Raw genomic sequence first — 24,697 nt, 5'->3', positions numbered from 1 at the left:
TTGATCACACTAAGGCCACTTTTTCTATGTAGACTCTGACCTTCCTTCCATATACAGTCTGGATCCTCAAATCCATTGGTGTGTAACTCTGCTCTTGCTAGCTGTCCATCCCTCAAACATGCTCATTCAGTCATGTCTGACTCATTGTGACCGTCTGGACTGTAGCCCACCAGGCTCCTCTGTCTATGGGATTCTCCAGGCAAGAATACTGGAGTGGGTTGCCTGCCCTCCTCCAGGGGATCTTCTCGACCCATGGATCGAACCTGCATCTCCTGTGGCTCCTGCACTGGTAGACAGATTCTCTACCACTGAGCCACCTGGGAAGCCCCTATCCCTCAATCAATCAAGATCAATTCTAGGCAACCAAATGCTACTTGTGACAATGGCCCAAGATTACCTTTTCTTTTCCTGAGTCTCTAATCAAGTTGCAAACTAGCTACTCACTTTGATATGGACTGGATATTTCTTAAGACTCTTGTCTCTGTAATCCTGTCCCTGGTCAGCTTCCTCTCACCCACCTCTACAATTACAAATCTCCAACACCCTTATCAGGTACTGCTTCTAACTCCTATTCTTATCACTATGCCCCAGTGAAGAGGTAACTCCTTTGATCTAAGGCTAACCCTCCGCTTATGTTCTAAGAGCCATAAGTTATCATCTCTCTCCTATATGTACAATAACTCCCTTCTCCCTGTCTTATAGTGTATGAGTATGCTCAATTTTCTCCTATATTAAAAGGGAGCTTATATGATTCACTGTACGGCCTTGATGGAATGGTTCAACTTGTATTGTAGTTGTCACATCTTCTAATAGAAAGAAGCCTTCTCATGAAGCAATAATGATTAATCACAGTAAATAAGAAAAAGGAAATATGAGCCTGTTGAGTGGTGAACATAAACTAAAGGCCTACCTGTAAATGTAGGTAAGGGGATAGCTGAGGTAAAGTTGAAAGGGAAAAACTGTGAATACCAGCAACAGGAGCAAACCCCAGACTGTGAGGATGAGTTTCTGATCAATGATCACTCTGGTCCTACCCAAGGGACAACTGGTAGCAAGTGTAGTAACAGCAGTGGTGGCAGCAGCGGCAATGCAAAATCTGCAAGTAGCCAAGACTAAAATACAGGCATGGAAACAGAGTATTTCATAGAAAACACAATATTAAATATGACATATATATGGCACTTATGCTGCTAATCCCCTTCTCCCACCCCCAGCAAACATTGCTAATTAGTTATAATCCTCTTTTATACTGAGTTGACACCTGGCTTCAGAACTGTTTTTATAGAACATAATGAAGACAGGTACTATCAATCAACTGGAGATGGCACTTGAGATGAAGTATATTTGCTGTCTTTGCACTACACAGAAAAGTCCTTGGCAAAAGAATTAGAAGACAGGAGTGAGCTTCAGAAGAAAGCATATTGAAGACAGCTTGGACGTTGTAGGCAATTGTCGGGGACAAGATGAGCCCATGGAGATCACAGAGCAGGCGCCCAATTAATGTCTGTTGATGATTCATTTTTTCATTCAACAAACATTTAATGAGGCCTACAATGTGCACCGGATTAGGCACTGCGAATACAAAGATGAATAAGGCACTGTCCTTGCCTGTAAGGAATTTAGAGTCTGGTAGACGAGAGCCATAGACACGGACAATGATAATACAACCTGATAAGTGCTAGGACACTTAGCAGGTTGTATTATATCCATCCGAGTAGGATTTCTTCAGGTTGCTGTTGGATCCATGAAGTCCTCCCAGCCACCAGGGCCTGCTGTTGTTTCTGTCATGCGGTGAATGTCCCAAGAACTAACAATGATAGCTGTAATTTATAGCGTGCTTATAACACACACTTTACAATATCCTCATGAACACCCTGCAAATTAATTATTATATATTAGATGAAGAAACTGAGGTTCAATTAGGTTAAGTAACATGCCTTAGATCACACAGCTAGTAATAGGTTTCAAATCCAGTTTTGACCAATTCCAAAGTATTTTTCTACATTTTTTAGGATAACTTTATTCAGTTTAGGTATTATACAAAATTGCAACGGTTTTATATTTGGAAGTAAGAGCAAATGCAGTAGATTAGTGATCAGGGCATGGACAAAAGTCATCTGGTTTCCCAACCTATTTGGCAGAGGGGAAAAAAAAAAAACAGCAGAGAAGTGACTTCCCTCTAGCATGCCACTGAAAACCTTGAGGTAAGGTAGCTTTACTTTCTTTTGCAAACCCCAACATCCTTATTGACAATATAGAATGTTAAGTACCTTTAGTTAACTATGTTTTTTAAATCCTTGTCAAGGTCAACATCATTATCAACAGCAACTACAGTTCATATAGCATTCAGCATATCCCACATCTGTTCCAAGCAATTTACACAAATAATCCCATTAAATCCTTATATTCCCACCCCCACTCATCATTGCAAAAAGATATCACTAATTCTATATTACATAAGAAGAAACAAAGTACCAGAGAGAGGTGGAAAACCATGCTCAAAACTACATTGGTAAGTATGAGACTAGATCTGAGTGCAAGGCCCAAACTGTCACTGTACTGTTTTGCTGTCCTGCTCAGGGCTTCCTCTTCCAGCCCTTCTCTCCACTGCTCTTCAGCATGGCTAGTTACATAAGGTTCATTGAAAATACATAAGGTCTACTTAAACATAATCTCCAATCAATTATTCTAGTCACAGAAAGCCATTCTCTGAATCCTCTGAGCCTTAAGGAGAGAATTTGCCAAATATTATGTTTATATTGCTTTGAGAAACAAGAAAATAAATACCGGATATATTTATATTTTTCATTATTGTAAATATTTTTTACCAGGATATATAACCATAAACATTCAAAAATCCTTAAGCAAAATAAAGCAACTGAGACAATAACAACCAAGGCCATTTCTTCCCTGAGAGGGTTTTAAACATAAAAGCCTCCAGTTTTGGTAAAAGAATATTTTGGAAGATACGTGACAGTGTGGGTAGCCCTGCTGATGAGAAGGATCAAGAACTTAGTAACACTATGAGAAGTCTATGGCTCTTCAGTTGTCTTTCTTAGAGTCAACATTTCACATATGGCTGCCCCACCCCCTAAAGGAACTTGCAAAATCTGTGCAGCCAAGCCCTGGTCTTGAAGGAACCAATAGCAACACCTATTTAAAAAACATGCAAGGATCTTTCATGAAGATTGAGGTGGGGATGGAGGATACCCATTTGCCAATCTGAAAGCCTAAATTTTCCCATGTTCTAATTATATCTATAATTTGTTTAACATTGTATTTAAGAAGTTATCTTCATTGTCACTCCTTCCAGCCTTAGATCATTTATCATCTTAACTACTATAGTATCCTTCTAACTGATCTCCCTGTCTAGATCTGAAAATCTTCCATAACTTACTACTACTACAGTGACCATCAAAAGCATCCCCTTCTTAAAACACTCAAAATGAAATCCAAATTTAATTTGCTTTGATTCAAAATAAGACTTGGCTCAGACAGTAAAGTGTCTGCCTATAATGCGGGAGAGCTGGGTTCGATCCCTGGGTTGGGAAGATCCTCTGGAGAAGGAAATGGCAACCCACTCCAGTACTCTTGCCTGGAAAATCCCATGGATGGAAGAGCCTGGTGAGCTACAGTCCATGAGGTCACACACGACAAGAGTCGGACACAACTGAGCGACTTCACTTTCACTTGATTCATTTCACACTATATAAAGATCTATTCCCAGCCCACATTTATAACCTAATTTCATGAACTAACTGTAGTTCCCAATTCATCATTCTATTTCTAATCTCCATACTTTTTCTGCTTAGTCATCCTTTACTTTTTTGAGATTCAACTTAATCATCAGTTCCTCTAACCTCTCCATGTCCAGATTCAGTCAAATGATTTCTGTTCTGAACCCCATAGTATCTTGTACATACCTCCATTGTAGAGCATACCATACTGTTGTAATTCTCTGTGTACATGTCGAACTCTCACTAGGCTGAGAACTCCTTGAGGGCAGGAATCATGTCTAATTCATCTCCATATCCCCATCACCCAGCACAGTATATGGCAGCAAAAAGACGGCAGAGAGAAGCTGAAGATGCAGAAGAGAGAACAATAAAGCAATATTCTTGAACTGGGGCATAGTACAAATTTGATGAGTGAGTTGAAGCTGTAGAAAGATATATTTTAGCTCAGTGTTGCAAAGAACTCTTGAAAGAAGAGTCAAGCTAACTCAGGGAGTTCCCCACCACTAAGTGCCCTTACTTGGAGGCTAAAAGACTGTTTCTTGGGTATATTATAAAAGGACTTGAATCAGGGTCAAATTAAAATAAGCTGTTTTAGATATGAGATTTTTTAAGGTCCTTCCATCCTTGAAGTTCTAAATCTACAACCTATGCTATAATCAAAAGAGCTATCACTCTGAGCCCATGAGAGAATGGTGGTTCCCAGAGACCAGAGACTCTCTGGACAACTGCTGAGGCCTTATCTAATTCCTATTCATTAGTAGACTGACTGTGCAATGTAACTCATTTTCCAGTGGCCTGCTTCCCAGGTGACCCTTGAACCTGAAGGAAGAAATACTTTAAAAGCTTTAAAGGCCACCAAGTAGAACCACATAACCCAAGATATCTTCTATGACCTGCTACCTAAAGCCTTACATTTTTTCCTCAAATGTGACCTTAAAGTGCATGTAATCGAACCTTTCATGCAGGGAGATTCTCAAATTCCACTAGGTTATTACTTCCAAAAGTATTTTCATCTTTGGACCTTCTTGAATCTATTACTCCATTAACTAGAATTGCCCTTATGCAACAAAACCAACTGTCCTTGACTTCATAAGACATCTGAAAACAAACTCTCCATTTTGGAGTTGTTTCCCAGAATCTAAATGACTCTAATTCCTATAATGCTTTTCACGGGACCTAAACTTAAATACCTCTCTGTATCCTAGATGGTCTGCTTTATCTCCCTCTTAGGGAGTTGCTCTTAAAACTGAAGCAAAACCATCAAGTGGAAAAGGATTCTTATCTCTCCGAGACTCTAAACTCTTTGTAGTGAAAACGCAACCAGTTACCTCTGTACTGGAGGGTTTGAAGATTTTTAATGGTTTTATATGCTATAAACAATAAACAGAGTTCCAGAAGCTTGCAGGATGGAAGAAGCATTTTGAAATCAATAGGCTCTTTAGTACTTCTTTGCTTTCTACCATAAGGGTGGTGTGATCTGCATATCTGAGGTTATTGATATTTCTCCTGGCAATCTTGATTGCAGCTTGTACTTCATCTGGCCCGGCATTTCACATGATGTACTCTGCATATAAGTTAAATAAGCGGGGTGACAATATAGACCCATGATGTACTCCTTTCCCATTTTGGAACCAGTCTGTTGTTACATGTCCAATTCTAATCGTTGCTTCTTAACCTGCATACCAATTTCTCAGGAGGCAGGTAAGCTGGTCTGGTATTCCCATCTCTTTAAGAATTTTCCACAGTTTGTTGTGATCCATACAGTCAAAGGCTTTGGCATAGTCAATAAAGCAGAAGTAGATGTTTTTCTGGAATTCTATTGCTTTTTCTATGATCCAGTGGATGTTGGCAATTTGATCTCTGGTTCCTCTGCCTTTTCTAAATCTGGCCTCAACATCTGGAAGTTCTCAGTTCATGTACTGTTGAAGCCTGGCTTGGAGAATTTTGAGCATTACTTTGATAGCGTGTGAGATGAGTGCAATTGTGCAGTAGTTTGAGCATTCTTTGGTATTGCCTTTCTTTGGGATTGCAATGAAAACGGGCCTTTTCCAGTCCTGTGGCCACTGCTAAGTTTTCCAAATTTGCTGGCATATGGAGTACAGCACTTTCACAGCATCATCTTTTAGGATTTGAAATAGCTCAACTGGAATTCCCTTACTTCCACTAGAATAATATTTGCTGTGGGCTTATCATATATACCTTTACTATGTTGAGGTAGGTTCCTTCTATGCCCATTTTTTGAAGTGCTTTTACCATAAATGGGTGATGAATTTTGTCAAAGGCTTTTTCTCCATCTATTGAGATGATCATATGGTTTTTATCTTTCAATTTGTTAATATGGTGTATCACATTTATTGATTTGCGTATATTGAAGAATCCTTGCATCCCTCGAATAAATGCAACTTGATCATGGTGTATGAGCTTTTTAATGTGTTGTTGAATTCTGTTTGCTAGAGTTTCGTTGAGGATTTTTGCATCTATATTCAACAGTGATACTGGCCTGTAATTTTCTTTTTTTGCATTGTCTTTGCCTGTTTTTTCTATCAGGGTGACTGTGGTCTCATGGAATGAGTTTGGCAGCATTCTTTCCTCTGTAGTTTTTTGAAAGCATTTCAGAAACAGAGGCATTAGCTCTTCTCTAGCTATTTGATAGAATTCCCCTGTGAAACCATCTGGCCCTGGGCTTTTGTATTTTGGGAGATTTTTTATCACAGTTTCAATTTCAGTGTTTGTAATTGGTTTGTTCATAATTTCTATTTCTTCCTGGTTCAGCCTTGGGAAGTTGAACTTTTCTAAAAATCTGTCCATTTCCTCTAGGTTGTCCATTTTATTAGCATGTAGTTGCTCATAATATTCTCTTATGATCCTTTGTATTTTAGTGTTGTCTGTTGTAACCTCTCTTTTTTCATTTCTGATTTTGTTGATTTGTTTTTCTATCTTTTTTTCTTGATGAGTCTGGCTAGTGGTTTGTCAATTTTGTTTATCTTCTCAAAGAACCAGCTTTTAGTGTTATTAATCTTTGCTATATTGTGAAAATGACTAAACTACCAAATGCCATCTACAGACTCAATGCAATCCCTATCAAATTACCAATGGCATTTTTCACAGAACTAGAACAAAAAATTTTACAATTCATATGGAAATACAAAAGATCCTGAATAGTCAAAACAGTCTTGAGAAAGAAGATTGGAACTCAAGTAATCTACCTTCCTGGCTTCACACTATACTACAAAGCTACAGTCATCAAGACAGTATAGTACTGGCACAAAAACAGAAATATAGACCAAATGAACATGATAGAGAGCCCAGAGATAACACGCATCTATGGGTACCTTATTTTTGACAAAGGAGGCAAGAATATACAATGGGGCAAAGACAACCTCTACAGTTAATGGTGCTGGGGAAACTGGACAGCAATGTGTAAAAGAATGAAATGAATCGCCAGTCCAGGTTTGATGCATGATACAGGGTGCTCGGGGCTGGTGCACCGGGATGACCCTGAGGGATGGGATGGGGCAGGAGGTGGGAGGGGTGTTCTGGAAGGGGAACACATGTACACCCATGGTGGATTCATGTCAATGTATGGCAAAACAAATACAATATGGTAAAGTTAAAAAATAGATAAACTAATTTAAAAAAAAACACTTCCTAATGCCATACACAAAGATAAACTCAAAATGGATTAAAGACCTAAATGTAAGACCAGAAACTGTAAAACTTTTAGGGGAAAACATAGGCAGAACACTTGATGACATAAATCAAAGCAAGATCCTCTATGACCCACTTCCTAGAGTAATGGAAATAAAAACAAAAATAAACAAGTGGGACCTAATTAAACTTAAAAGCTTTTGCACAGCAAAGGAAAGTACAAACAAGGCGAAAAGACAACCCTCGGAATGGGAGAAAATAATAGCAAAGGAAACGGCTAACAAAGAGTTAATTTCCAAAATATACAAGCAGTTCATACAACTCAATATCAGAAAAACAAACAACCCAATCAAAAAGTGGGGAAAAGACCTAAACAGACATTTTTCCAAAGAAGACATACAGATGGCTAACAAACACATGAAAAGATGCTCAACATAGCTCATTATTAGAGAAATGGAAATAAAAACTGCAATGAGATACCACCTCATCCCTCCGGGTCATCCCGGTGCACCAGCCCCAAGCATCCTTTACCATGGTGGATTCATGTCAATGTATGGCAAAACAAATACAATATTGTAAAGTTAAAAAATAGATAAATAAATAATTTAAAATAATAAAAAAGAGATATCACTTCATACCAGTCAGAATGGCCATCATCAAAAAGTCTACAAACAATAAATGCTGGAGAGGGTGTTGAGAAAAGGGAACGCTCTTGCATTGCTGGTGGGAATGCAAATTGATACAGCCACATTGGAAGATGGTTTGGAGATTCCTTAAAAAACCAGCAATAAAACCACCATATGACCCGGCAATCCCACTGCTAGGCATATACCCTGAGGAAGCCAAAGCTGAAAAAGACACATGTCCCCAGTGTTCATTGCAGCACTATTTACAATAGCTAGAACATGGAGTCAACCTAGATGTTCACTGACAGATGAATGTACAAAGAAGCTGTGGTACATATATACAATGGACTATTAGTCATAAAAAGGAATGCCTTTGAGTCAGTTCTAATGAGGTGGACGAACCTTGAGCCTATTATCCAGAGTGAAGTGAGTCAGAAAGAGAAATATAAATATTGTACACTAATGCATATACATTGGAGAAGGCAATGGCACCCCACTCCAGTACTCTTGCCTGGAAAATCCCATGGACGGAGGTGCCTGGTGGGCTACAGCCCATGGGGTCGCTAAGAGTCGGACACGACTGAGCGACTTCACTTTCACTTTTCCCTTTCATACACTGGAGAAGGAAATGGCAACCCACTCCAGTGTTCTTGCCTGGAGAATCCCAGGGACGGCGGAGCCTGGTGGGCTGCCGTCTATGGGGTAGCACAGAGTCGGACACGACTGAAGCGACTTAGCAGCAGCAGCAGCAGCAATGCATATACATGGAATCTAGAAAGATGGTACTGAGGAATTTATTTGCAGGGCAGCAATGGAGAAACAGATAAAGAGAACAGACTTAAGTACACCAGGGAGGGGAGGAGGGAGAGGATGAGATGTATGGAGAGAGTAACATGGAAACTTACAACAAAATTCTATAAAGCAATTATCCTTCAATTAAAAAATAAATTTTTTTTAAAAAAGAATTTATTATGAATGAAAATGTAAACATATAAAAAGATATAACTCAATTCTAGTGAACATAGGATTTGAATATACATTTCTCCAAAGAAATACAAATGGCCAGCCCCCAACTAAAATAAATAAAGTTATTTAAAAAAAAAAAGAAATACAAATGGCCAATCAGCATATAAAAAGTTGCTCAACAGAGATATACTAGGCAAAACCACATGAGATACAAGATACAGATGTTCCTTGAACAACATGGGTTTGAACTGCATGAGTTTACTTATAGGTGGATTTTTTTCAGTACTAAATACTGTAGTACTAGATAATCCATGCACATGTGGAACCTCAGGAGGAATAGCATATATGGAGGGCTCACTATAAGTTACATGTAGATTTTGCACTGTGAGGAGGATCATTGCTCCCAACCCCTGTGCTGTTCGCGAGTCAACATCCACCAGGATGGCCATTTATAAAAGAAAAGTGAGAATGGAGATAAATTGACATCCTCATAAATTTCTTGGTGAAAATGTAAAATGATGCAGTTACTTTAGTAGCCTGTCAGTTATTCAAAAGAGTGTATGCAGAGTTGCCATATTACAAAGCAATTGTAACACTAAGTAGATAACCAAGGAAAATGTCCACACAAAACCCAAAATATTGTTCAACTGATGAATGGATAAAACAAGGTTAATACATAAAGTGGAATATTATTCAGCTAAAAAAAGGAATGAAGTACTAATATATACTGTGTGTGTGTGTGTGTGTGTGTGTGTGTTCTATCACTCAGTTGTGTCTCACTTTTTGAGATCCCTTGGAGTATGGCCTGCCAGGCTCCTCTGTCCATGGAATTTTTCAGGCAAGAATACTGATGTGGGTTGCCATTTCCTCTTCCAGAGGATCTTCCTAACCCAGGGATCGAACCCACGTTTCCTGCATTGGCAGGCAAATTCTTTACCACTGAGCCACCTGGGAAGCCCAATCGTAATAAGAGGCACTTGGAAAAACGTCATCTATGATGGAGAAGTTGGGTGATGTGGGCACAAGCATATGTCCTCCTTGAAGAGTAAATGAACAAAAATCCACTCAATTGAGACAGTGGTGTGCTGTTGATATTCCCACTGCATTTTATATTCTGCTTCATTATAGCAATTTTCTTATTAGGCAGAGGATGTTTTGCATGTCTGTCCCCCACCCCCATCCCCAAAGTGTGTGCTGCAGGTGGGCAGGGCCTGTGTCATCCTGTGCCCTGGCATCTGACACCACAACAGTTCAGTTCAGTCGCTCACTTGTGTCCGACTCTTTGCGACCCCATGGACTGCAACACACCAGGCCTCCCTATCCATAACCAACTGCCAGAGTTACACAAACTCATGTCCACTGAGTCGGTGATGCCATCCAACCATCTCATCCTCTGTCACCCCATTCTCCTCACCTTCAATCTTCCCCAGCATCAGGGTCTTTTCAGATGAGTCAGCTATTCACATCAGGTGGCCAAAGTATTGGAGTTTCAGCTTCAGCATCAATCCTTCCAATGAATATTCAGGATTGATTTCCTTTAGATGGACTGGTTGGATCTCCCTGCTGTCCAAGGGACTCTCAACAGTCTTCTCCAAAACAACAGTTCAAAAGCATCAATTCTTTGGTGCTCAGCTTTCTTTATACTCTAGTTCTCACATCCATACATGATTACTGGAAAAACCATAGCCTTGGCTAGATGGACCTTTATTGGCAAAGTAATGTCTCTGCTTTTTTAATATGCTGTCTAGGTTGGTCATAACTTTTCTTCCAAGGAGCAAGCATCTTTTAATTTCATGGCTGCAGTCACCATCTGCAGTGATCTTGGAGCCCCCCAAAAAGAAAATCTGTAAATGTTTCCACTGTTTCTGCATCTATTTGCTATAAAGTGATGGGACCAGATGCCACGATCTTAGTTTTCTGAATACTGAGTTTTAAGCGAACTTTTTCACTCTCTTTCACTTTCACCAAGAGACTCTTTAGTTCTTCTTCACTTTTCTAACACAAGGGTGGTATCATCTGCATATCTGAAGTAACTGATATTTCTCCTGGATATCTTGATTCCAACTTGTGCTTCATCCAGTCCAGCATTTTTCATGATGTACTCTGCATATAAGTTAAATAAGCAGGGTGACATTATACAGACTTGACGTACTCCTTTCCCAATTTGGAACCAGTCTGTTGTTCCATGTACAGTTCTAACTGTTGCTTCTTGACCTGCATATAGATTTCTGAGTAGGCAAGTCAGGTAGTCTGGTATTCCCATCTCTTTCAGAATTTTCCACAGTTTGTTGTGATCCACACAGTCAAAGGCTTTGGCATAGTCAATAAAGCAGAAATAGATGATTTTCTGGACCTCTCTTGCTTTTTCAATGATTCAACGGATGTTGGCAATTTGATCTCTGGTTCCTCTGCCTTTTCTAAAACCAGCTTGAACATCTGAAAGTTCACGGTTCACGTACTATTGAAGCCTGGCTTGGAGAATTTTGAGTATTACTTTGCTAGAGTGTGAGATTAGTGCAATTGTGCAGTAGTTTGAGCACTCTTTGGCATTACCTTTCTTTGGGACTGGAATGAAAACTGATCTTTTCCAGTCCTGTGGCCACTGCTGAGTTTTCCAAATTTGCTGGCGTATTGAGTGCAGCACGTTCACAGCATCATCTTTTAGGATTTGAAATAGCTCAACTAGAATTCCATCACCTCCACTAGCTTTGTTCGAAGCGATGCTTCCTAAGGCCCATTTGACTTCACATTCCAGGATGTCTGGCTCTAGGTGAGTGATCACATCATCATGATTGTCTGGGTGATGAAGATCTTTTTCTATACATCTTCTGTATATTCTTGCCACCTCTTCTTAATATCTTCTGCTTCTGTTAGGTCCATACCATTTCTGTCCTTTATTGTGTCCATCTTTGCATGAAATATTCCCTTGGTTTGTCTAATTTTCTTGAAAAACTCTCTAGTCTTTCCCATTCTATTGTTTTCCTCTATTTCTTTGCAATGGTCACTGAGGAAGGCTTTCTTATCTCTCCTTGCTATCTTTTGGAACTCTGCATTCACATGAGTATATCTTTCCTTTTCTCTTTTGCCTTTTGCTTCTCTTCTTTTCATAGCTATTTGTAAGGCCTCCTCAGACAACCATCTTGTTTTTTTGCATTTATTTTTTGGGGATCGTCTTGATCACTGCCTCAGGTACAATGTCACGAACCTCTGTCCCTAGTTCTTCAGGGACTCCATCTAGCAGATCTAATCTCTTGAATCTATTTGTCACTTCCACTGTATAATTGTAAAGGATTTGATTCAGGTCATACTTGAATGGTCTAGTGGTTCTCCCTATTTTCTTCCATTTCAATCTGAATTTGGCAATAAGGAGCTGATGATCTGAGCCATAGTCAGCTCCCGGTCTTGTTTTTGCTGACTGTATAGAGCTTCTCCATCTTTGGCTGCAAAGAATATAATCAATCTGATATCGATACTGACCATCAGGTGATGTCTGTGGAGTTTGAAGACTCTGTAAGAGTCTTTTCTTGTGTTGTGGGAAGAGGGTGTTTGCCATGACCAGTGTGTTCTCTTGGCAAAATTCTATTAGACTTTGCCCTGCTTCATTCTGTACTCCAAGGCCAAATTTGCCTGATAGTCTAGGTATCTCTTGACTTCCTACTTTTGCATTCCAGTCCACTATAATAAAAAGGACATCTTTTTTGGGTGTTAGTTCTAGAAGGTCTTAGAGGTCTTCATAGAACCGTTCAACTTCTTCAGCGTTACTGGTCAGGGCACAGACTTGGATTATTGTGATACTGAATGGTTTGCCTTGGAAACGAACAGAGATCATTCTGTCATTTTTGAGAGTGCATCCAAGTACTGCGTTTCGGACTGTTTTGTTGACTATGATTGCTACTCCATTTTTTCTAAGGGATTCTTGGCCACAGTAATAGATATAATAATCATCTGAGTTAAATTCACCCATTCCAGTCCATTTTAGTTCGCTGATTCCTAAAATGTCGATGTTCACTCTTGCCTTCTTCTGTTTGACCACTTCCAATTTGCCTTGTTTCATGGCATGGACCACAGCCTTGTCTAACTCAGTGAAACTATGAGCCATGCTGTGTAGGGCCACCCAAGACGTCATGGTGGAGAGTTCTGCCAAAACGTGGTCCACTGGAGAAGGCAATGGCAAACCACTTCGTATTCTTGCCTTGAGAAACCCATGAACAGTATGAGAAGGCAAAAAGATAGGACACTGAAATATGAACTCCCCAGGTTGGTAGGTGCCCAATATGCTGACACCACATAGCAGCATCTAAATCACCAAAACATGCTAAGTAAAAGAACCCAGACGCAAATGTCACATGTTGTATGTTTCCACTCATATGAATGACCAGAAGAGACAAATTCATAGGAACAAAAAGTTAGATTAGTGGTTTCCAGGGTTAGCAAACAGGAAAAATGAGGAACGACTGCTAATGGGTCTGGGGCTTCTTTCTGGGAGTAATAAAAATGTCTTACAGTCAGACAGAAATGATGGTTGCAGAACCCTATGAATATACAAAAAACTACTGAAACTTTAAAAGGGTAACTTTTATAGTATATTAATTGTGTCACAATATAGTTGTCTTGTTTTGTTTTTAAAGATGTTAACTGCCTTACTCAGAGTCGCACTGATTAGCAGGGTTGCTAACATCAGTGTTCTTACTATAAAACATTTAATCTTGTTATTACAAAACTGAAATGACACTTGTTAGCTATAAACCCAGACTGACACCAAATACTGGTTACCAGTATTTGGCCATAAGTTAAAGTAAATTAATTGTTCCAGCATCAAACTTCCCAATATGTGTTACGCATAACACAAAGCATGTAAGCAAAGATTAGAGATAAAATACCACATGGAGTTTAGTCTTACCATTGAAATATTTTCATCCACTAGGACATGTAAGCCTTTCAGTGACACCATGAAGTGAAAAGATGATCCCATAATACAGCTGGGCTAAATGATGATCTAGCAAAGAAGTAGCAGAGGCAACACTGTAAAAAAACAGTCACTAAAGAACTTCAAAACCAGAAAAGTACCACATTTGACCACAGGTGGTGAAAAATCTTAGCAAGATCACATCTATAATACAGAAGGGTTGCTGAGCCAACATCTAGCCACTTAGTTTTAGTAATAGGAAAACATGACAATTCTGTACCAATGCAAGGCAGTAAAAAAAAAAAAAATTTTTTTTTTCTTAATGGTAGAAAAAGTCTGTGCTGTGCTTAGTCCCTCAGTCATGTCCGACTCTCTTTGCAACCCCAAGGACTGTAACTTTCCATGCTCCTCTGTCCATGGGGATTCTCCAGGCAAGAATACTAGAGTGGGTAGCATTCCATTCTCCAGGGAATCATTCCAACCCAGGGATCGAACCCAGGTCTCCTGCACTGCAGGAGGATTCTTTACCATCTAAGCCACCATGGAAGCCCAAGAATACTGGACTGGGTAGCCTATCCCTTCTCCAGGGGAACTTCTTGACACAGGAGTTAAACCGGGGTCTCCTGAATCACAAGCAGATTCTTTACCAGCTAAGCTACCAGGGAAGCCCCCAGAAAAAGTCTAAGACCTACCAAATATATTTGAATCACCTTGGTGACTATGGTTTACATTAATGCTGTTCAACAAATAGCAACAGCAAGACAGAAATAATGACCATTCACCAAGATAAAACTCTGGGATACATTTTTTATCATATGATTAAATTAATATTGGCAGTATAACAAATCATGGGACTGTAGTTTCATAATATAGCAAGTAACAGGACATCCAGAACCAATCAGTCCATGGTTGACAGATCCTAATGCCAAATTATTTTGCTAGTTAACAAAATTGCAGGCAGTCAACTGGAGGAGCAAAAGAAGGCTAAATGGTTAATACTATTAGAATATGCCCAATCTAAATAGGAACAATGAACTAAAAGTAAACAATGAAAAGTTCTGCATGTAAAGTAGTATAATATACTGAGCAACTCAGGTGACAACACTAAAGCATACCACCTAAACAAGTTTTGCCATTAAAAAAAAAAAATTCTGGGGGGCGGTCCTAAGATGGCAGAGGAATAGGACAGGGAGACCACTTTCTCCCCCACAAATTCATCAAAAGATCATTTGAATGCTGAGGAACTTCCACAAAACAACTTCTGAATGCTGGCGGAGGACACTAGGCACCCAGAAAGGCAGCCCATTCCCTGTGAAAGGAGGTAGGACAAAATATAAAGGACAAAAAGAGAGACAAAAGAGTTAGGAACGGAGACCCATCCCGGGGAGGGAGTCGTGAAGGAGGTGAAGTTTCCATACACCATGAAACCCTCTCACCAGTGGGTCTGTGGGGAGTTTTGGAATCTCAGAGGGCAAAATAACTGGGAGGGGGGAAAAATCTACAGAATACGTGCCTTAACCACAAGTCCCAGTGGAGAAATAGCCCAGATGCTCACATCTGCCACAGCGAGCAGGGGAGTCAGGGCTTGCATGCTTAGGGTAAGGACCAGGCCTGAATGCCCTGAGGACAATCTGAAGAAGCTAACGTGAGATAGCAACCCAAACTGTGGGATGGCTAGAGAGAGAGAGACAAAAAAAGAGAGAGAGAAATTTCCTGAAAAAAGCTCTAACCTAAGGCACAGCCTGGCCAGCTCACAGAACAAAGGATTGAGCGAATACCAGAGGAGAGCTAGCTGGCTGCGGACCAGCCCATTGCTCCACCAGAAGGAGCGAGGCAGGTGGATGACAGCCAGAGCCGGAAGGCAACAGGCAATCTTGGCCCCAGAGATGGCATCTTCCACCAAACTGTGAGCAGGCTCCCAGTTGCTAACCAAGTCTTCCTGGGATCCTGGATGGTTGACATCTGCCAGGAGGGTAGCACCCTGAGATCAGCCCCCCAGAGAAGAAACACAACACACCTGAGATGGCGCTCTTGTGGCACACCCAGGAAACCAAATGGCTGGGATTGGGGAGGTGATAAGAAGCACCGCACACTTGGGATAGTGCGCTCGCCAAGCACCTGGTCGCCTGAGCTCCTCGCACCTGGGAAGGGCACAAAACGCAGGCCCAACAGAGTCCGTGGCTTTGTGGAGTATTCAAGAACCTGAAACCGAGCAGCTTAGACCTGAGAAGTGCATGCAATCCAGGGCCTGCTTTGCACAGTTCCCCTTCAGAGCAACGTGGACCTGAGCAGTGTAGACCGGGAAAGCACAGGCGCCGTGAGCTGGGGCAAACCCCGTGTGGTCCATACACTGTGAGCACTCCCCACACATGCCAGTGATATTTATTTGCAGTGTTCAAGTGAGCCTAAATAAGTGACCACCTTCGCCCCCTTGTGTCAGGGCAGAAAGTAGACACTGAAGAGACTTGCAGACAGAGGAAGCCAAAATAAACAAAGAAGAGGGAGCCGCTCTGGAAGTGACAGGTGCAACAGATTAAAACCCTCTAGTTAGCATTGACTAAGCATTGGAAGGGGCCTATAGACCTTGAGAAGAAGTATAAGCCAGAACAAGGAACTATCTGAAACTGAACTGACCCCATACTGCCTTCAGCAGCTCCAGAGATATATTTTTACTACTATCATTTTTTTTTAATTTAAATTACTTTATCTATTTTTAAACTTTACAATATTGTATTGGTTTTGCCATACATTGATATGAATCCACCATGGGTGTACACGTGTTCCCCTTCCAGAACCCCCCTCCCACCTCCCTCCCCATCCCATCCCTCCAGGTCATCCCGGTGCACAAGCCCCGAGCACCCTGTATCATGCATCAAACCTGGACTGGCGATTCGTTTCACATATGATAATTTACATGCTTCAATGGCATTCTCCCATATCATCCCGCCCTCCCCCTCTCCCACAGAGTCCATAATACTGTTCTATTTATCTGTGTCTCTTTTGATGTCTCGCATACAGGGTTATCTTTACCGATTTACTAAATTCCATATATATGTGTTAGTATACTGTATTGGTGTTTTTCTTTCTGGCTTACTTCACTCTGTATAATAGGCTCCAGTTTCATCCACCTCATTAGAACTGATTCGAATGTATTCTTTTTAATGGCTGACTAATAATCCATTGTGTATATGTACCATAGCTTCCTTATCCATTCGTCTGCTGATGGGCATCTGGGCTGCCTCCATGTCCTGGCTATTATAAACAGTGCTGTGATGAATATTGGGGTACACATGTCTCTTTCAATTCTGGTTTCCTCAGTGTGTATGCCCAGCAGTGGGATTGCTGGGTCATATGGCAGTTCTATTTCCAGAAAGCCAAAAGCTGCACCCAACATAGGAGCACTGCAATATGTAAGGCACTTGCTAACAAGTATGAAAGGGGAAATTAACAATAACGCAATAATAGTGGGAGACTTTAATACCCCACTCACACCTATTGATAGATCAACTAAACAGAAAATTAGCAAGGAAACACAAACTTTAAATGATACAATGACTAGTTAGACCTAACTGATATGTATAGGACATTTCAACCCAAAACAATGAATTTCACCTTTTTATCAAGTGCACATGGAACTTTCTCCAGGATAGATCACATCCTGGGCCATATACCTAGCCTTCATAAATTCAAAAAATTGAAAGCATTTCAAGCATCTTTTGTGATCACAATGCAGTAAGATTAGATGTCAACTACAGGAAAAAAAACTATTAAAAATACAAACATATGGAGGCTAAACAATACGCTTCTGAATAACCAACAAAGCACAGAAGAAATCATAAAAGAAATCAAAATATGCATAGAAACGAATGAAAATGAAAACAGGACAACCCAAAACCTATGGGATTCAGTAAAAGCGGTGCTAAGGGGAAGGTTCATAGCAATACAAGCTTACCTCAAGAAACAAGAGAAAAATCAAATAAATGATCTAACTTTACACCTAAAGCAACTAGAAAAAGAAGAAATGAAGAACCCCCAGGTTAGTAGAAGGAAAGAAATCATATAAATTAGGGCAGAAATAAATGAAAAAGAAACAAAGGAGAGTATAGAAAAAATCAACAAAACTAAAAGCTGGTTCTTTGAAAAGATAAATAAAATAGATAAACCATAGCCAGACTCATCAAGAAACAAAGGGAGAAGAATCAAATCAACAAAATTAGAAATGAAAATGGAGAGATCACAACAGACAACACAGAAATACAGAGGATCATAAGACACAACTATCAGCAACTATATGCCAATAAAATGGACAACTTGGAAGAAATGGACAAATTCTTAGAAAAGTATAACCTTCCAAAACTGAACCAGGAAGAAATAGAAAATCTTAACAGACCCATCATAAGCACGGAAATTGAAACTGTAATCAGAAATCTTCCAACAAACAAAAGCCCAGGACCAGATAGCTTCACAGCTGAATTCTACCAAAAATTTAGAGAAGAGCTAACATCTATCCTACTCAAACTCTTCCAGAAAATTGCAGAGGAAGGTAAACTGCCAAACACCTTCTATAAGGCCACCATCACCCTAATACCAAAACCAGACAAAGATGCCACAAAAAAAGAAAACTACAGGCCAATATCACTGATGAACACAGATGCAAAAATCCTTAACAGAATTCTAGCAAACAGATTCGAACAACATATTAAAGAGATCATACATCATGACCAAGTGGGCTTTATCCCAGGGATGCAAGGATTCTTCAATATTTGCAAATCAATCACGGTGATACACCACATTAACAAATTGAAAGATAAAAGCCATATGATTATCTCCATACATGCAGAGAAAGCCTTTGACAAAATTGAACATCCATTTATGATAAAAACCCTCCAGAAAGCAGGCATAGAAGGAACATGCCTCAACATAATAAAAGCCATATATGATAAACCCACATCAAACATTATCTTCAATGGTGAAAAATTGAAAGCATTTCCCCTAATATATCAGGAAGAAGAGAAGTGTGCCCACTCTCACCACTACTATTCAACATAGTTTTGGAAGTTTTGGCCACAGCAATCAGAAAAGAAAGAGAAATAAAAGGAATCCAGATTGGAAAAGAAGAAGTGAAACTCTGTTTGCAGATGACATGATCCTCTACAAAGAAAACCCTAAAGACACCACCAGATTATTACTAGAGCTAATCAATGAATATAGTAAAGTTGCAGGATATAAAATTAACACCCAGAAATCCCTTGCATTCCTGTTCATTAATAATGAGAGAACAGAGAAATTAAGGAAACAATTCCATTCACCATTGTGATGAAAAGAATACAATACTTAGGAATAAATCTACCTAAAGAAACAAAAGACCTATATATAGAAAACTATAAAACACTGATGAAAGAAATCAAAGAGGACACTAATAGATGGAGAAATATACCATGTTCATGGATCAGAAGAATCAATATAGTGAAAATGTGTATACTACCCAAAGCAATCTATAGATTCAATGCAATCCCTATCAAGCTACCAATAGTATTTTCCATAGAACAAATACTTTCACAATTTGTATGGAAATACAAAAAACCTCAAATAGCAAAAGCAATCTTGTGAAAGAAGTATGGAACTGGAGGAATCAACCTGCCTGACTTCAGGCTCTACTACAAAGCCACAGTCATTAAGACAGTATGGTACTGGCACAAAAAGAGAAATAGATCAATGGAACAAAGCAGAAAGCCCAGAGATAAATCTACGCACCTATGGTCACCTTATCTTTGACAAAGGAGGCAAGAATATACAATGGAGAAAAGACAATCTCTTTAACAAGTGGTGCTGGGAAAACTGGTCAACCACTGGTTAAAGAATGAAACAAGAACACTTTCTAACACTATACAGAAAAACAAACTCAAAATGGATTAAAGATGTAATTGTAAGACCAGAAACTATAAAACTCCTAGAGGAAAACATAGGCAAAACACTCTCCAGCATAAATTACAGCAGGATCCTCCATGACCCACCTCCCAGAGTAATGGAAATAAAAGCAAAAATAAACAAATGGGACCTAATTAAAATTAAAAGCTTTTGCACAGCAAAGGAAACTATAAGCAAGGTGAAAAGACAGCCTTCAGAATGGGAGAAAATAATAGCAAATGAAGCAACTGACAAATAATTAATCTCAAAAATATACAAGCAGCTCCTGTAGCTCAATTCCAGAAAAATAAATGACCCAATCAAAAAATGGGCCAAAGAACTAAACAGACATTTCTCCAAAGAAGACATACAGATGGCTAACAAACACATGAAAAGATACTCAACATCACTCATTATCAGAGCAATGCAAATTAAAACCACAATGAGGTACCATTTCACGCCAGTCAGAATGGCTGCTATTAAAATGTCTACAAACAATAAATGCTGGAGAGGGTGTGGAGAAAAGGGAACCCTCTTACACTGTTGGTGGGAATGCAAACTAGTACAGCCACTATGGAGAACAGTGTGGAGATTCCTTAAAAAACTGGAAATAGAACTGCCATATGACCCAGCAATCCCACTGCTGGGCATACACACCGAGGAAACCAGAATTGAAAGAGACATGTGTACCCCAATGTTCATGGCAGCACTGTTTACAATAGCTAGGACATGGAAGCAACCAAGATGTCCATCAGCAGACGAATGGATAAAAAAGCTATGGTACTTATACACAATGGAATATTACTCAGGTATTAAAAACAATGCATTTGGATCAGTTCTAATGAGGTGGATGAAACTGGAGCCTATTATACAGAGTGAAGTAAGTCAGAAAGAAAAACACCAATACAGTATATTAACGTATATATATGGAATTTAGAAAGATGGTAACGATGACCCTATATGCGAGACAGCAAAAGAGACACAGATGTAAAGAACGGTCTTTTGGACTCTGTGGGAGAAGGCAAGGGTGGGATATTTGAGAGAATAGCACTGAAGCATGTATATTACCATATGTGAAATAGGTCGCCAGTCCAGGCTTGATGAATGAGACAGGGCACTCAGGGCTGGTGCACTGGGATGACCCTGAGGGATGCGATGGGGAGGGAGATGGGAGAGGGGTTCATGATGGGGGAACACATGCACACCTATGGCTGATTCATGTGAGTGTATAGCAAAAAGCCCTACAATATTTTAAAGTAATTAGCCTCCAATTAAAATAAATAAAGAAATTTTTAAAATTTAAAAAACAAATTCTGAAAACAAATGATACACAGCTGAAAGTAGTTTAGCAAACAATAGTGGTTGCTAGATAATACCAGCTAAATTAAAACACTCATCACTGCATTATATATATGGATGCTAGATAATTTTTTAGAGTAATAATTTGGAAAACAGGGCATAACTAAATGTTAAGTATAACATTAACACATATCTTTTTTGGAACCCATATCAGATTGTCTCAGGGCATATGCTTACTAGGGCAATGTTATGTTTGACAAAAGTAAGCTGAAGTTACTGCAATAATAGTACAATAAAAGTATATTAAATAACAACACTTGGAAATTTTGGAATAGCACATTAAGTCTTTAACAATATACACCTTCAGGCATTTTTTTCACATATGGAGTAATGTAATCCAGTGACGTCAACTGGTTTTAGGAGAAACATGGTCCTTAGTACCTGATGTAAAGATATCATCAGTGTATTTTTATTGTTATTAAATTTTTTAAATTGCTAGTGATAAACCAGAATAACAAAGCTAAAAGTAAGGATATTGAATTAAACCAATTGTATATCAGCACTACACTATACTGCACACAAACACTGATGTCATACTTTATAAGCCAGAACCTATAATTGAACAAAATTAAGAAATGAAACAAGCACCCTTGAAATTCCTCAAATGAATTTTTGACTCACTGCAGTCATCAGGTTACTGTACTGTCAATCAAAACTATACTTGTGATGTAAGCAAAAGGGTGATATGTTGTGGATTAATACAGTACTAGAGTCTTGTGGGGAGAGGGGACCTTTGTGTCCATAAGGCGACAACAAACTTTGAAATATTTCCCAACACAAAAACCTCCATAAATTCAGGAGCAAGACACCTAAAATTATAGGAAAACAGCCATTGTAATAAACATTAAAACATACACTAATCTACTTTAAAAATGTCACACACCTCAGTGAATGTGGAGATAAAGTTAATGATATTAGAAGGAAATAAACAGCTTTTATCAACACTAAAATATTTTTGACTCTTTAGTACTATCAGATTGTGACGTTAATGGAAGTTACCATTAACAACGTCCATTTCTGGAAGAGAGTAAGAGACCAAGTTTCTGATGAGAGTGATAAACCTAACATATCTGAAAGGCATCATATTATGGGTAAACTGAGTAACATAGTTTCCATTACGTTTCTTCTTTGTCCATTAAACTATGTAAAATCTGAATTAACTTTTCTTGGAGTTATATGAGTGAAAAACCTCACTCCTATCATGTTATGGAGGATCTATAGTAATTGGCAAGACTACTACTTCACATATCGGATGATCAAAGTGATCCTAAAATAAGAAAATCACACTGTAGCTAATATGCATGCCATATATAACCTACCACAGTTGAGAATCACAGTGCCCTCATGAATCTTACAAAATTATTGTTTTCTTACCATCAGTAGAGCATTACATTGAGAGTAATAATCCCTGAAGGGAAATATGCAACCAATACCACTAATACAAGCTGTGGAAAATTAAGTACTGGTAAATTTCTACAATCACTGCTTATTGTTCACAGAAATACACAAAAGTTAGAGGGATACTGTAAATGATTGAGTAAGACACTAAAGGGACCAGTAATCAGCCTTATTAATACCTTCAACAACCAGAAAACACAAACTAACAAACTATTGGACCTTAAAAACCTATTACTCCTTAAAATTACTTAAATGTCTAACAATAAAAGACACTCACAACAATCCCAAAACATATCAGTGACTCAGAATGGAGGAACCATACTGTAATGTTACTGAAAAACTGGGGAGCATTTCTGGTCTGTAGTGATTTCCCAAAGGGTGCTGACATGTGGACAAATGAGGTACAACATAAAAGCTATTATAGCGGTTATCTTGTGTCCACAAGATGGTGCCAAATTCCTACCAATCTCAATATTTGATTACATAGCAGAGATATTAAACTGCACTGCTGATGACACTTACTGCCTCCATTCATGTGAACATCAAACCATCTAAATTCCCAAAGGGCAATGATGCATGTACCAACTGAATACAAATTTGGATTAGTTCCAACTTGTCTACAGTTCAGTTACAAATCTGGAAATGCCCATTACAACCTAGGAAAAGGTCACACTATTACCTCAGATTTAATAGGCAGTGGAATTAATAATGAAACAGGGGCCATAAAATATTGGAGCCCAGAGAATGACTCATATATTTACAACTAAATTTACCTATGTAATTTGACTTGTCAAAGGTCCTTCAGAACCAAACTTAGAATGCAAGCTCATCACCTGCCAAGTAACAGTGTGGGTAAATTTAGTACAAAACATCATTTAACTCTGAGACAGTGCCAAACCTAATATTTAGAAATATGCCAGGATAAACAGTAGCTATCAATATGTTGGCGAGGGGAGTGTTGTAAAATAATTTGCAAATGATAATGGTAAAAAATCAAATATGTTTATGAAATGTTGAGCATAAAGGACCAACAGCATACATAATTTAATATAAAGATGTTTCTCCACCAAATGCCTTTATTACTGACATGCTGATTTCCAACACTGCAAGCAGTGCATTACTAGGAGTAATATTCTTAAAATTCATCTAATAGCTTATAAAGGACAATACTATAAGGACAAACAAAATATACAAATCCATGGTAATGGGTCTTTTTGTCCAAACACAGCACCAAATCTGTCAAGACTTACGAAAAATATGATGAGTAGTTGCCAAATATTCAGACAAAAATGACTCCCTAAAAAAGCACATAGGCACCTAAGGATACCTAGCAAATTTTCCTGTTAAAAAAAACTGATTGTACTGGCATAGAACCAAGGGATCCTAATAAAGTACAACTGCAAGAGACCCTGAGATGTTGACTTGTAATATCACCTCTACAGGGGCAAAGGAGAGTAGACAATTGGGAAACTCCATACACTCATACTGTTAGGTATATTACAGTAGTAGCACTACTTAATGTAAAGTATAGCTATATCTGCCATAAAGTGATAAGACCAAACTGCTCATAGAAAACTGACATCCTATTAATAGCAAATGACTACATTATTGCACTACAAATTCCAATTAGTGGTTCAATATTTCAAAGATGGGTGCCAAATCTGTGACTTTATTGAACAACTTGATTGTATTGCCTATTTGTACAAGATGGAAGTAGCCCAACCAGGTAAATTAACAGCACCAAAAAACACTGACTGGCTTATTATACGCATACTCATGAATATATAGTTCCTAGAAATAAAGGACCTTAAGATACAATGAGTTTTTCAATAAGCATTAGAATTTTACCAAAAATTTTACTAGGGCTAAACTCTGGAACATGGTGCTCTGCACCAGAGATTTGCAAAGGATGAGATCGTGCCATTACATTTGATTTTCTTGCTCATTTGTCCATAGACAAATGAAAATTGGAAATTTGTTACAACCATATGCATGGGAAGATTTGCTGAGTTTAGCTGCTAGTTGGGTGTTACATTACATCTAAAGAATCAATTAAACTAGAAAAATAGAGTAGCATCACATCTAAGATATTTATCCTACCTCAGGATAGCCAATTCTCCAGCAGTGGCTGTCTATAATACAGCAGTCTA

At 38.9% G+C, this 24,697-nt stretch overlaps 1 long non-coding RNA gene across 7 annotated transcripts in view; it reads right to left on the bottom strand.

The window, feature by feature from the left end:
- LOC145536829 (uncharacterized) overlaps nt 1-24,697 on the bottom strand; it is a 66,979-nt gene that overhangs the window by 6,000 nt on the left and 36,282 nt on the right. For all 7 annotated transcript variants that reach the window (XR_014076033.1, XR_014076034.1, XR_014076032.1 and 4 more), the window contains 2 exons: nt 13,878-13,973; nt 3,924-4,081 (listed from right to left, as the gene is read on the bottom strand). This is a non-coding gene — a long non-coding RNA (uncharacterized LOC145536829). The remainder of the gene's footprint in view (nt 1-3,923; nt 4,082-13,877; nt 13,974-24,697) is intronic.

This window comes from Giraffa tippelskirchi, chromosome X (assembly GCF_054371585.1).
Source record: "Giraffa tippelskirchi isolate mGirTip1 chromosome X, T2T-mGirTip1v1.2.pri, whole genome shotgun sequence".
Taxonomy (NCBI): Eukaryota; Metazoa; Chordata; class Mammalia; order Artiodactyla; family Giraffidae; genus Giraffa; species Giraffa tippelskirchi.
The sequence above is the reverse complement of the archived record's forward strand: the minus strand, read 5'-3'. Positions and strand labels throughout refer to the sequence as shown.